Source organism: Lepisma saccharinum, chromosome 13 (genome assembly GCF_977018435.1).
Source record: "Lepisma saccharinum chromosome 13, izLepSacc3.1, whole genome shotgun sequence".
Taxonomy (NCBI): Eukaryota; Metazoa; Arthropoda; class Insecta; order Zygentoma; family Lepismatidae; genus Lepisma; species Lepisma saccharinum.
The window spans coordinates 13,286,784-13,299,526 of NC_139241.1; positions in this window are offsets into that span (position 1 = coordinate 13,286,784).

The following is a 12,743-nucleotide window of genomic DNA, read 5'->3' on the forward strand; positions in this document are numbered from 1 at the left end:
CAAACTACCTTTTTACCTGTAAATTGGACACCAAGGCTAGTGTTGCCCACGAGACGAGACTTTGGCCTGTCTCGTCTCGTGGAGTCTCGTGGAAATGCTGTCTCGTCTCGAAAATATTCGTTTGTCTTATGACACATGGTCAATCTCGTCTCGTCTCGAATTTTTAAAAGCCTGTCCCGTCTCGTCCCATGGGCAACACTAACCAAGGCACTAGCTTGCCCGGCAATCCAATCTCTTACAGCATCCGTTTCGGGAGATCTGTCCTCCGGTCCTAGCTGACAGAAGCAAAAACAGCCTCTCCCTTCCAAGTCTCAGTTCCAACAGCCGACCTCCCCCACTCTCATCTGGGAGTTTATATACGTTTTGTTGGCATCTGTTGCCAACCGCCCTTCTTTCAAAATTTTTAATCTATAACAGCTAAACTGCCCGCCTTTCTTTTGAACGTTCGAAACACGAAGAAAGAACAGAGAGCTACATGGTATTTATACATGGAATAATACGAACCTAAAATTGCATAATAAATTGATTTACACTAATCACACATATATATGTTTATACACTTGATTACCCAATTAATTAACATATTAATAAATATTTCAATAAGGGGAAAAAACACTGTTGCCCTGATACGGGGGCAGGGTAACAAGTGGTGCAGTGTTCCAGGATGATAATGCACCGATACACACTGATAAACAGGTCACAGAGTGGTTCGATGAGCATGAACTTTGGATTGAACATCTGCCATGGCCCACACAGTCGACAGACCTGCACTTTATTGGGCCCTTATGGGGCTTTTGGAGGATCGCGTGCGGCGACGTTTCCCTCCACCAACAACATGTCGTGAACTCATCGATGTGCTTCAGGAAGAATGGCTGCAAATCCATCTCACAACTGTGCAGAACCTCTATTGATCCTTCCCCAGACGTGTTGCTGCTGTATTGGCTGTCAAAGGCGGCACAACACCATACTTGCACTCCAAGTGTTTTAGTTTCAATGTCCACCACCTGCATGCATCTATCACCTAACCCATTCTTTATCTTTTCAGGGAACAAATGAGGATTCTCTGGTAGTTGGTGCAGAAACAATTACTTTGGACCTAACAACTTTTCAACCATTTTTTGTCCATGGATTTCTTCTTTCTAAATTTTATGTTCTTGTTTTACATAAAAATATCCTTTATAAGCGTTCCCCTTTAAAATTGTCTGTTACATTTTCGTATAAATGTTAAGAAACGGTATCCTTGTCGAATATCTAGATTCACCACCAAACTTGTCAAAGTTATTGGAAATTGTAGCTTTAATTTACCCAGATTCGATTTCCAGTGTGGGTGATCCAGCTTTGTCCCCACCCAGCCTCAAATCAATGGGTACCGGTGGGGAGTAAAGAGACCGGGAGTAAAGAGACCTGGAGTGTGGTCACCTACCCTCACATCCCCTAAATGTTCCTTCATGGCAAGGCTTCTATATGCACAGGAAACTTTACCTCTCTCTTTTTTTACCTTTTAATTTACATACTTAAATTTCTTTGTTGTAATTAACAATCATTTGTTGTTTCTCTCTATCTCTATGGCAACGATATTCCCATTGTTTCTGTGTATCGTTTCCATGGAAATGGTTGATTCAAACCAACATGAAACAGCATATTCCACAATAAGTTAGTTCTATAAGGTATATCGTTCAACTTCATTTCTTCTGGACCGTTCTATATCTGAAGTGTGCCACTGGGGTAAAGGAATTCTCTCTGCAAACCACATTCGTACAGGAAAGGTAAGTAATATCTCCCCTTATTGGGAATTGTCAATCAAGTAGAATGAATGTGTGTGCTTATTTCTTAGATGCTAATTAAAGGAAATTCAAACAAACAAATGAAATCTACATATTAAGTTAGAAATTGAAAGCAGGTGTAATTCGGGTAATGCATATCACTCTTCTATTCATAACCTTGTACAGTCAACGGCAAAGATAATGGTAGGCAAATTGTCCACCACTATTTTTACTACTTTATTATTCTAAAACATCCTGTGTTGTTTTAAGGAATGAAACTATGTTGGTTGGAAGCAGGTATTGTTCTCTGCTTATTGACATATTTATTTTAATTCATTGTCATCACATTGTGTAATTCAGACTGAATGAAAATGGTGGTGGACAATTCGCCTACTGTTTCTTTCGCCGTTGGGTGTACCCTCTATTCGATAAACCTATCTGGATTTGTAACTTTCTTATTTGGTGTATGTTTTCTGCCAGATTAGGCATGGGCATTTGTTGAGTATTCCTTCATTAACTTCACCTTATCTCCATCCATCCTCATTGTCGAGTCTAAAAGTGGAACGAACATCAGCTACAATGAGCTAATATATGATTAGCACTTGTTTGTTATTACATTTTCCATCTCTTATTTTGGAACTCGATACATAATGGATGTCTTTCTTTTGGGACTAGAGATGAGACCTCCTCGTTCACCCTTACTTATAACCTTGTAAACAAGCAATTATAGCCTATATTTATTCTCCATGAAGCTCAGGCAGCAAGAGAAGCTCCACAATACAACTACTCTTGGATTACTAATACTAAAACATCATTGCTTCTATATTGTAACTAATTTATTTACATATATCCAGTGGCGGCTGGCAACTAGTATGATGGTAGTGCCAACGTGATCAAGAAATCGAAAAATTTTCGCTCATATGTCATAGAAATCTAATGAAAGAGGTAATTTTAATGGAACTTTGTTTACTAAAATTGCAGACAAAAATTCAGAGTTCATAAGATTGGTTTATTTTACTTCGCATTTGTACTACTTTTGGCTAATCGCGAAGATAAGGATGAGTGAACACTCACAAAGAACACCGATGTGCAGGCCGAGATTCGAACACACAATACCTGGCGTCGTAGCATGCATGCTGTGCGGAGGTCGGCCAGAGTTTCCACGAAATAAATGTGACTATTAAAATTTCGACGCCTGTCACCTTTACCATTTTTTTGATATTTTTAAATAGAATTGATATTTAAATCTGGCGTTGGACAGCCAAGTTGTTGAACATTTAATTTAACATTGTATAGTACCTTGGAAAACGGTGTATGTAATAATGCTCTAATCTGACTCATCTTTACTAACTACCCTTCCTTTCACACACTTTCACTTCACTAAAAAGAAAAACACTGAACAATTACAGACGCCGAGTCGATCACGGTATTCTCGCCTTGCTTTGTTTATAATTTGCAACCCCAGCACGGCAGACGGTACATCAACAATTGGTGTTACTAACAACTGAAATATGATTATCTGCTAAATGAATGTAGATCTACAATTTTTAGAATTCAATGCAAGAAATTGAATTATATCTCCAAATGAAATTGTTATTATACTGATAGATTTTCCGTGTGATTGTTTACAAATATTAAAGTAAAAATCCCCTGGTGATGCGAATTCCCTTTGATATTTAGGCAATTCTTTTGTACAGGAAATGTCTTCAATATTGTCAACGTCAGTTGCAACACGTGAGTGTCTGTGTGCGTGAGAGCAAGGGATATATCTTTTCTTAAGGAAGAAATCGATAACAAAAGAGTCTGGATGGCTCTTTAGATGCATCAATCTAAATGGTTATATAAATTTGGGGACGATATTACGTTCGTTCTTGCCAAGTATGCAGGAAAGTATTTTTCTCGCGAATTACTTCTCCAATGTGTATTACAAATCGGTCAGGATTAGTCACTTCTCTGTGAAGTTTGCAACTATGTCAACACAATGCGAAAGCGCTCGCATCGTGCCAGCCGAAAAGGGGCACGGCTGGTTGTCTTATGGGTACCACCTCTTCGCTCGGTAACTGCGGAGACTTTTTCAAGCCTCCGCGCATGCCTCTGCGCACAGGCCAGAATATGCTGGCCCAGAGCAAGTGAGAGAACAGCTGGAGATGCAGCTCAGGAATTGAGGCGGCCGTAAGCTCGAACGCTTACGAGATTCGAATCTCCTCGTTCGTAAATGTATTAATTTAACTATATTTTGGCAAAGCAAGTACTTTTTCTTTTTCTGAGGGTAGAGCCATGCCACGGCGGCTCTATCCCCTTAGAGCCGCCACTACATATATCTGTTTTCATTGGAATATGTTGTAAGCAAAAAAGTAACTTCTCAATTGTAGTGGTTGCGAAATATATGCTCATTTATGAAACACTATACTATGTTGCATGAAGTTGTGTATAGTAAATTTGTAAATCACAAGAAAAGCATTGTATTAATTCTCTTAATGTAGTTCCAATGCTAACTAACTAAGTTACTTTCTAACCTTCTTACCCAAAGGTTCATGGCTGCAGCAACACAAGCCTTCCATGTGTCCCTATCCTGGGCAAGATCAATCCGATCTTTTCCATCCTCACCGATTTCCTTTAGGTCCATCTCAACGTTATCCCTCCATCTTCGTTTTGGCCTTCCTACAGGTATCTTACCATCAGATTTCCCAACAAGAATCCTGTAAACTCCTCCTTCCTCTCCCATTCGTGCCACATGGCCTTCCCACCTTAGGAGTTCCAATCACTAAAACATGTAAAATATAAACTTTCGGATTTTGATTGCATCTGAAAGATATTTAAGATGATATATAAATATAGCACCTGGCATTAAGTATCAAGTGACCAGAAACAATATTATATTTTATGAAGAAATGCGCATTAGAAAACGTGGAAAAATGAAACTACAGATTTATTTAATGTGAGGGATTCAGCTGATATTGGCTACATGTACAGTCTTGGACACAGCTGGCTTGTAACGAACCTATTGAAGAAGCAGTGAAGCAAGCCATCAATGTCTGACCACCAAGCGCCTTGTGACTAGACAACCCAAACAGCATTGCAATTTTGCGGCTTGTATACCAGTCACGGGTATACATCTCTGTAAATTGAGTAGTGATGCCAAAGAGAAATACGAGATGAAGATTGCCGATCGTAATGTCTCGTGTTCTCGACATGGAATAATACTCGGTCCACGTTACGTTCCATTATTTAATGTTGTTTGGGAATGAACATGACGGACTAGGTTTATATTTTCAATCCTTGCATTACAGTAAATTCCATATTTTACAATTATATTAATGCTTTGAACGAAAATAATGCCCAGAAAAACATCGAACACACGTTCACACCATTCTTCTCACACACATGCACGTGAAAACAAACACACAAAGCTAAGTTTTAACTTCCAAGTGAATGTCCAAATAACAGTAAATGGAGAAGCACGATGTGCGAAACATGGGATTTTTCACAGAAAGAATGCGTCTATTTGTGACATACGTGGTTTCTATTAATAGACAATGAAACAATTATGAGAGAAATTAACATGCATTTTCGTCTTCAGGTGCTGAGGAAGGAAACAGACTGACTGGAAAAAAGAAAGCATGGTGCTATCGATAGGCTGTTGGTTAGCGTACAGAGCTTTCATCAGTGAGGTCTAGGTTCGATCCCCACCAAGGACATTTATTTTTATTCTTTTCTATTAGTGAAGAAGTATGTAATATTGTTTTCTAGGCATTTTGACGAAAGGATACGCATCAAATTTGTTCGTTTAATCTGTATTTTCATTCTTCTAATAAGTTCTCTATCGCAATGGGATATAGAGATTCTCTATCTAGGCGATGGATATCTTCTCAATGGTTACGTAGCTGCGATTCTCCAGTCCCTTACACCCACTTGTCTTATTTATTTACTTCATTTCATATCTAACGAAAACACACAGATATAGTTAGAACAAGAAAAACACCTCGCGTCGAAGGGTCCCGGGTTCGAATCCCGGTCGGGCTTGGTTGTCTGTGAATGTCCATTCATCAATTTCATCATTTCATCACTCATCCCCATCTTCGCAAATTAGCCTAGAGGCACAAAACGCGAAGTAAAATAAATTAAATCAATCAATCAATCAAACACCTCGCGTCGAAGGTTCCAGACTCGAGTTCTGGCTTTTTTTTTTTGCGAGGGTGATTATTCTTGTGTGTCTGTTTATCATCTTTGTCAAAAAAATATTCCTCATTATTGTCGTGATTAACCTAGGGAGAGACCAAAGCGACTGAAATAACAAAAGTACAGAAAATGCAAGACACATCTGCCTAGGCATGTTATACCTTGGGAATTAGCAATCTGAAAATTAACTTGCGTTTCAGTCGACTACTTGCGAAAGAGTTTCGTGTTGTCTCGTTTGGAGTGTTGGTTATCGTGTCGGACTAGCATGCGGGCAACCCGAGTTCGAGCCCAGCGGAAGGCAAGTTTTTTCTTTTGTCTAATTTCATCCAAACTTATTTATAAAACTGAAGTTTCTGCAAAACCTTTTGAATTGCATGCCACTTCGTATGTTGGTAATCTGAAAGCATCAAAGATGAAAATTTGATGTTTCGAAGCGACGATGTATTTGTGTATGTGTTGAAAAAACGCAGTTATTTATTAACGAAAAACATGCAGCCACGTGATCATTGAGAACGCTTCCTAGTTGTCAGTGCTAATATGGCAGTAACTACAGTCTGTCAACACACACCAACATTCACGTTTCCCGTAAAATTATTACCTTTCCACGTTTCAAAATCATGAGTGCTGTCTAAAGCAATACTTTGATACTTGCGTTTGCATGTTCGAATCTAAAGTAATACGAAACTTTTTTCCCAACAAATGACCTTCAAACCATTAATAACTGTTTGAAATGTGATACTGATATCATATATGGAAAGAATAAAAATGGAGAATTTCGCTTAATACAACTTATAAATAGGGAGCGGAAGTTGATGAAATGTCATCTTTTTTCTGACATCTCGGACACGATGCCCATTAAATATACACAATATTACACTTCATCTAGAACCCAAAAAAGGTAATTTTAAAGTGCATTTTTTTGCATTTGTTGCCATTTGTCAGGTTTTAGGTCATTTTCCCGGATTTTCGGCATTTACCCGTCATTTTTTGCAATATTCGGTATATTGTTTCATCATATTTTGTCACTTCTTTAATTTTGGTAATATTCTTGAATCTTTTCACCAAGGTATATATATCTCGCAGGATTGCAATTTACGAGCAAAAGAAATGCTGAACTGGTGACAGTCTTTGTTGTGTCGGGGGAAACCACCAGGTGCCCGCCTGGGGCAAACTCAGATTTAAGATCAGAAAAGGAAAAGCTTGAAATACCATAGCTAGACCCTGTTTGCACTGAAAATCCTCGTTGCATATTTTAATTGAATGTGCATGTGTTATCATTTGGTGCCCTTTTTTTAAAAGCAAGATTGCATTTTGTTTAATTTCATTTCCATTTCAATTTTTAAACTGAAACTAACAAATTTGATGGTCATTTCTTGCATTTACGTCATTTTTTCCCCATTTTTTAGGATATTCTATAGGTTATATACCTATATTTTTTAGGTCATCAACTTCCGCTCCCTACTTATAAATATATTAAATTATGTGGATACCTGATGTGAAACGTACGATGCACGATCAGAGAGCCTGAATGTTGCATTGAAAACTCCAGAGAACAATGACTGACTTATGAACAGTGAAAGGTTTTTCCATGCTCCAATGGGATTTTATTTATAACTATAAATAAACAAGGGAGAAGGACTCAGGTGGGTATGATGAACTAAATTGTAATCTAAAAGTTTTAATTGAAGAAAGAAAACACGTTCGCGGTTAAAAGTAGAGCATTCAATTTCAGACACATTACACTAACTGAAAGAGTATTTTCAAAATTAATAGTATCCTCGTTCTTCACCTTTTTCTCAGTTGTGACACATGTCAATTTCCTCTATATTATCTGTATTCTCATTGGGACAAACACCCACATCCATGCCCGAAACCGAGTATTGGTAATATCGCACGCTAGCCAACAATTCCAGAGGAAAAGTTTGATACGCGGTTTAGTGGTTCCAAGTGGTTAAAATCCCACTTTAAACTATAGATCCAGTTTTCTTACTGTGCATAAAGTGGACTTAAAAAGAAGGAAAAAATCGAGGAAAAGCGCTTGAAGGTTTCGATGAGTTCCAAGTGCCTTGATGAGGCGAAGCTATTACATGATTTTAAAGTGGTCAAGTGGCCCCGTGGTAGCGGATAAGTTTCACGTACAGACGGCTTTGAGTTCGATTCCCGTTCTATTGCCCTATGTTTTTTTATATAACTCGAGCAACTAATTATTGCATTTTATTTAATAATTTATTTGAGTAAAAGTTAAATACATTTTTACTTTATTTTTGGGTGGAAATCTTTACTTTACTGTTTTAAATTTTATTTGTGAAAATTATTTTTTGCGATAGTTTTTTCCACATATCTCATCATTTTACAAACATACTCAACAAAATGTTATGCCTGGCGAAAAGTATACATTTATTTCGAGAAAATGATCCAGAAATACATATAATACTATTCACAAGAAATTATCGTAATCGTTTCGAAAGCAAAATTCAACAATTCGCACAGCAAATAAAATAAGAATGTTCGCAATAAATAAATTCAAATATATTGTCGCTCGAGTTAAGAAAAAAATTGGAGGCAATCAAAGGGGAATCGAACCCAGTATCTCCTGCGTGTCAAACTTACACGCTACCAACCCACCACCTGGTCTTCCGTCAGTCGGACAATCTAATCGTCTTATGAGTAACGCTTGCTAAGTTTCTAATCTTTGAAGCGCTTGTAATTGTTGTTGTGTGTCACGGAGTTATGTTTACTGCAACATTTGAGCACACAATCCAAACATACGTAAATTTTATACACAGAAAACATGGGTTTTCTGCACATAATTACGGAGCATGCGCTCTGTCAAGGACTAGAAGGAACCTCGCAAAAGTTACTGAAGCTTGTCTTCGGTGCTGACAGTTGGCCCCGGAGTCACGTGGTCTATCTCGTTATCAGTCGACATGACCTTGAGCCTGCAGAACCAGCACACTGAAGTGAACGAAGGTATTTTACGTGATTTGTAAACTGGAAGAAAACATGCCACGCGTTACAACAGACAGAGGTTTGTCTTCAGCTTTGGGACAGACAAACCACACTAGGCATACAGACAGAGTATAATGTAAGATAAAAGGAAATTATTTCTCCGTCTCCTCACACTGACAATTTTATTGCCTTTTTTTTGGAGGTATTTGGCCACAGAAAGGGGATTATATTATTGAAGTCGTATCTCGTGTGATGGCTTGGTTCAGAATGCTGATCAGGTTTTCTGACAAAAGCAGGACGAGCTACCCAAGAACAGTAATTGTCTATCTTTTATATCTGCTTCCTTCATCATCCGGTATAAGGCAGACAAGCACATACCACAAATATGTAAGAGAACTATTGCTAATTTGGTAACTTGTCTTGCAATTGAATTTCTGTCATGAACAGCTGCAAAGAAACGAAGGCTTTCCTTTTAAAGGATTACACTGAATAATTGTTATTTGATTAGGATACTAAAATGACTTCAGTATTTACATGCAGTACACAAGAGATTCTAAACACACTCTAAAACATACTACTGTTCGTTTCAACGTATTATTTCAACAATCAAGACACAAAATAATGGGCATGCACAAGAAAAATTATGTTTCTTTGATTATCAAGTGCATTACGTGGTTAACATCAAGTTTGGATTTGCCGGTTATCCAAATATTATTAATTTTGAAAATAGTCTTTCAGTTAGTGTAATGTGTCTGAAATTGAATGCCCTATTTTTAACCGCGAACGTGTTTTGTTTCTTCAATTAAAACTTTTAGATTACAATTTAGTTCATACCAACCTGTGACCTTCTCCCTTGTTTATTTATAGTTATAAATAAAATCCCATTGGAGCATGGAAAAACCTTTCACTGTTCATAAGTCAGTCATTGTTCTCTGGAGTTTTCAATGCAACATTCAGACTCTCTGATCGTGCATCGTACGTTTCACATCAGGTATCCACATAATTTAATATATTTATAAGTAGGGAGCGTAAGTTGATGACCTAAAAAATATAGGTATATGACCTATAGAATATCCTAAAAAATGGGGAAAAAATGACGTAAAATGCAAGAAATGACCATCAAATTTGTTAGTTTCAGTTTAAAAATTGAAATGAAAATGAAATTAAACAAAATGCAATCTTGCTTTAAAAAAAAAGGGCACCAACTGATAACACATGCACATTCAATTAAAATATGCAACGAGGACTTTCAGTGCAAACGGGGTCTAGCTATGGTATTTCAACCCTCTCCTTTTCTGATCTTAAATCTGAGTTTGCCCCAGGCGGGCACCTGGTGGTTTCCCCCGACACAACAAAGACTGTCACCAGTTCAGCATTTCTTTTGCTCGTAAATTGCAATCCTGCGAGATATATATACCTTGGTGAAAAGATTCAAGAATATTACCAAAATTAAAGAAGTGACAAAATATGATGAAACAATATACCGAATATTGCAAAAAATGACGGGTAAATGCCGAAAATCCGGGAAAATGACCTAAAACCTGACAAATGGCAACAAATGCAAAAAAATGCACTTTAAAATTACCTTTTTTGGGTTCTAGATGAAGTGTAATATTGTGTATATTTAATGGGCATCGTGTCCGAGATGTCAGAAAAAAGATGACATTTCATCAACTTCCGCTCCCTATTTATAAGTTGTATTAAGCGAAATTCTCCATTTTTATTCTTTCCATATATGATATCAGTATCACATTTCAAACAGTTATTAATGGTTTGAATGTCATTTGTTGGGAAAAAAGTTTCGTATTATCAAGTATCAAAGTATTGCTTTAGACAGCACTCATAATTTTGAAACGTGGAAAGGTAATAATTTTACGGGAAACGTGAATGTTGGTGTGTGTTGACAGACTGTAATTACTGCCATATTAGCACTGACAACTAGGAAGCGTTCTCAATGAACACGTGGCTGCATGTTTTTCGTTAATAAATAACTGCGTTTTTTCAACACATACACAAATACATCGTCGCTTCGAAACATCAAATTTTCATCTTTGATGCTTTCAGATTACCAACATACGAAGTGGCATGCAATTCAAAAGGTTTTGCAGAAACCTCAGTTTTATAAATAAGTTTGGATGAAATTAAACAAAAAAAACTTGCTTTCCGCTGGGCTCGAACTCGGGTTGCACGCATGCTGGTCTGACATGATAACCAACACTCCAAACGAGGCAACACGAAACTCTTTCGCAAGTAGTCGACTGAAACGCAAGTTAATTTTCAGATTGCTAATTCCCAAGGTATAACATGCCTAGGCAGATGTGTCTTGCATTTTCTGTACTTTTGTTATTTCAGTCGCTTTGGTCTCTCCCTAGGTTAATCACGTCAATAATGAGGAATATTTTTTTTGACAAAGATGATAAACAAACACACAAGAATAATCACCCTCGCAAAAAAAAGCCAGAACTCGAGTCTGGAACCTTCGACGCGAGGTGTGTTTCTTGTTCTGACTATATCTGTGTGTTTTCGTTAGATATGAAATGAAGTAAATAAATAAGACAAGTGGGTGTAAGGGACTGGAGAATCGCAGCTACGTAACCATTGAGAAGATATCCATCGCCTAGATAGAGAATCTCTATATCCCATTGCGATAGAGAACTTATTAGAAGAATGAAAATACAGATTAAACGAACAAATTTGATGCGTATCCTTTCGTCAAAATGCCTAGAAAACAATATTACATACTTCTTCACTAATAGAAAAGAATAAAAATAAATGTCCTTGGTGGGGATCGAACCTAGACCTCACTGATGAAAGCTCTGTACGCTAACCAACAGCCTATCGATAGCACCATGCTTTCTTTTTTCCAGTCAGTCTGTTTCCTTCCTCAGCACCTGAAGACGAAAATGCATGTTAATTTCTCTCATAATTGTTTCATTGTCTATTAATAGAAACCACGTATGTCACAAATAGACGCATTCTTTCTGTGAAAAATCCCATGTTTCGCACATCGTGCTTCTCCATTTACTGTTATTTGGACATTCACTTGGAAGTTAAAACTTAGCTTTGTGTGTTTGTTTTCACGTGCATGTGTGTGAGAAGAATGGTGTGAACGTGTGTTCGATGTTTTTCTGGGCATTATTTTCGTTCAAAGCATTAATATAATTGTAAAATATGGAATTTACTGTAATGCAAGGATTGAAAATATAAACCTAGTCCGTCATGTTCATTCCCAAACAACATTAAATAATGGAACGTAACGTGGACCGAGTATTATTCCATGTCGAGAACACGAGACATTACGATCGGCAATCTTCATCTCGTATTTCTCTTTGGCATCACTACTCAATTTACAGAGATGTATACCCGTGACTGGTATACAAGCCGCAAAATTGCAATGCTGTTTGGGTTGTCTAGTCACAAGGCGCTTGGTGGTCAGACATTGATGGCTTGCTTCACTGCTTCTTCAATAGGTTCGTTACAAGCCAGCTGTGTCCAAGACTGTACAAATATATCCTAGTATTGTAATGTATTTGTAAGAGTTGGTTATTCTGTAAGAAAATTGATTTTCAATTGTTTACTTTCATTATTTAAGTAACATAAATATCGTCAAAATAATGGGAAAATCTTTGCTAACCGATACTCAGAGATTTTAATGTTAGAGTTTCATCATCATAGTTTCTATGAAAAAGGAATATGAAGGTACAAAAATTAGGCTAACATTGTCAAGAAAGGTAATTGAAACTCCCCTCCAGGCACCCAAAATAAATTACTCTGTGCACGCCTATGGCTTTGCTGGGCTTTTGGCATGCGATTAGGCGATTTTTTTAAAAAAATTTCCTCTCCATTCGAAAA